The sequence below is a fragment of the Belonocnema kinseyi genome, chromosome 2, assembly GCF_010883055.1.
Source record: "Belonocnema kinseyi isolate 2016_QV_RU_SX_M_011 chromosome 2, B_treatae_v1, whole genome shotgun sequence".
Lineage (NCBI taxonomy): Eukaryota > Metazoa > Arthropoda > Insecta > Hymenoptera > Cynipidae > Belonocnema > Belonocnema kinseyi.
Window position 1 is genome coordinate 97,818,014 of NC_046658.1, and position 3,046 is coordinate 97,821,059.

Consider the following 3,046-nt stretch of genomic DNA (forward strand, 5'->3'; position numbering starts at 1 on the left):
ACGCCAATTAGCACAAATGGTAAGTTCCGACAGTGCCTACAAGTGTGCCTACTGGCCGCTAGATGGCAATACCGGTTTCATATGTATACACCTGGTATGTTTAACTATAGGACAACAATCTAGATGCTCTAAGTTAACATCTGTAGATTTTAAAAAGTGAAATGTTGCCCTCTAACATTCAAAATGTTCAACTGAAAAATCCGAGATATTACATGCATGGTTATGTCAAATTACGTCTGTAAATATTTGAGGAGTTTACTTATTTATGGTCATTTAAGGAACTAATTGATAACTTATATGTGAATTTTAAATTAAACTTTAGTGTTCGTACACGAACAAAAAACAGACAAAGCGTATAAAATGTCGACCAGATGACGCATTCAGTCAAGTGGAGGTTATATTCAATATTTCTAATTCAAAATAAAAACGTGGATGAATAATCGGAGAACGAATGATCTGTAATCTGAATTAAATATTCTATCTATCTTAAGTTACTTAAATTCAAATTTTATTTCAAATTTATAAACCTTTTGTCAAATGTGTTAAGTCAATAAACTTAAAACATAAGATCGTTGTTCTCTTCTTTAGACAGAAAAAAGTCGTTATCCAGTTTTATTTAAGGACATCTAATTTTTATTCTGTGGAAATGTTCCAAAATTTACGTCCAACATCTTAAAAAGATGTTAAATGTTTGGCATTAATATCTGCGTATTAGGTGCTACAATCTTACCCTTTGAACATCTACATTTGAACATCCACTTTTCTCCGTGTTGTTTAAAAAATAAGTATAAAAATAGCAAAAAATGCACACCTAGATATTTTCGAGAGGAATGCAATGGTGCAATTAATTTTCCGATCCAATACATACTTCGTTTATAACAATTGCAGAAAGATAACAAGTTGCGTAATTGTTTAACAAATTTTTTAAACAAAAAAGAACAAAAAATGAACGCCAAGATATTGCCGAGACAAATCCAGAAGTGCTTTTACTTTTTAGATATGACTCTTATTTTTTTTTTTAAATTAATAACAGAACTTTTAAATTCATATCTACGGGCACGGAGCAACAGTGCGCTGAAAAACAAATGCGCTATTTGTTTAAAAAATAAGTATGCAAAAAAAAATGCACACCTAGCTATTGCCGAGAGGAATGCAATGGTGCAATTGGTTTTTCGATCCAATGCATGCTTTGTTTATAATAATTGCAGAAGATAACAAGTGGCATAATTGTTTAACAAATTGTTTAAGCAAAAAAAAAATGAACGCCGAGATATTTCCGAGACAAATCCAGAAGTGTTTTTACTTTTTAGATATGACTCTTAGTTTTTTAAAATTAATTACACAACTTTCAAATCCATATCTACGGGCACGGAGCAACAGTGCGCTGAAAAACAAATGCGCTATTTATTTAAAAAATAAGTATACAAAAAAAAATGCACACCTAGCTATTGTCGAGAGGAATGCAATGGTGCAATTGGTTTTTCGATCCAATGCATGCTTTGTTTATAATAATTGCAGAAGATAACAAGTGGCATAATTGTTTAAGAAATTGTTTAAGCAAAAAAAATGAACACCGAGATATTTCCGAGACAAATCCAGAAGTATTTTTACTTTTTAGATATGACTCTTATTTTTTTAAAATTAATTACACAACTTTCAAATCCATATCTACGGGCACGGAGCAACAGTGCGCTGAAAAACAAATGCGCTATTTGTTTAAAAAATAAGTATACAAAAAAAAATGCACACCTAGCTATTGTCGAGAGGAATGCAATGGTGCAATTGGTTTTTCGATCCAATGCATGCTTTCTTTATAAAAATTGCATAAAGATAACAAGCAGCCTAATTGTTTAACAAATTGTTTAAATAAAGAAACATAAAATGCACACGAGATATTTCCGAGATGAATCTAGAAGTGTTTTTACTTTTTAGATATGATTTTTTTTTATTAATTACACATCTTTTAAATCCATATCTATAGGCACGGAGAAACAGTGGGCAGAACAACAAATGCGCTAATTGTTTACAAAATAAGTATTAAAAAAACAAAAAATGCACACCTAGATGTTTTCGAGAGGAATGCAATGGTGCACTTGGTTTTTCGATCGAATGCATGCTTTTTTTATAACAATTGCAGAAATATAGGCAGTAGCGTAATTGTTTAACAAATTGTTTTAAAAAGAAGCAAATAATGCACAACGAGATATTTCCGAGACGAATCTAGAGGTGTTCTTACTTTTTTGAGAGAACTCTTAGTTTTTAAAAAATTAATTACACAACTTTCAAATCCATATCTGTGGAAAACTTGAACATTGTGAAAGATTAGGGAGACGATGGAATATCCTGCGTGACTATCGGTTTACCAAACTGTTAAATAAAGTCTAACGTATCAAAAATGAAAAGCTCGCTCAGAGTCGACAAACTTTTATAAAATATGAAGGAGATTATAACATAATAAAAATTAATTTTTCTCTAGAATCCATTTAAAACTTTACCAAACCTTTAAGTAAATAATACATTTTTCACATAGAAAGAATAACCGAAATTTATCATTCTGTAACCGATTTTGAGGGAATTATTGTCGTTGCATAATTTAAAGTTTGCTGGTCTTTACATTTGCAAACATTACTTAAAAAGCATGAAACTTTATCCAATTTTTCTTGAATGTGTGACAGAATAGTTTTCAATAATTACACCACGTGCATTAATGATTACTTTCGAAAATCTTTACTGTACATTTGGAAAATTTAATCTGCGTTATTAAAATTTACCGAACTGTCATTTATTCTTTAACATTTCGCAAGAAACAAATTATTACAATAATGTCAAACATTCTCCTTTTGGTCCATATATCCCAATTATACTTAAAAGTTCGGTGAAGTTTCCTAACCGAATTTTCTCTGCGTCTATTAAGCTTTACATTTGATTACTTAATAGAATAAAATTAACCATTAAGGGCATGCGACACAGTGGAATTCCTACATTACCAACCTCTTTTTTCTATTGAACAAAATTTTTTTTTGAACCATAGAACTTTTTTTGTAAA

The 3,046-nt window shown here is 30.3% G+C and overlaps 1 protein-coding gene across 1 annotated transcript in view; it reads left to right on the plus strand.

Moving 5' to 3' along the window:
• LOC117183122 (protein phosphatase PP2A 55 kDa regulatory subunit) overlaps positions 1-3,046 on the plus strand; it is a 164,626-nt gene that overhangs the window by 97,720 nt on the left and 63,860 nt on the right. The gene's annotated exons all lie outside the window — the stretch shown is intronic.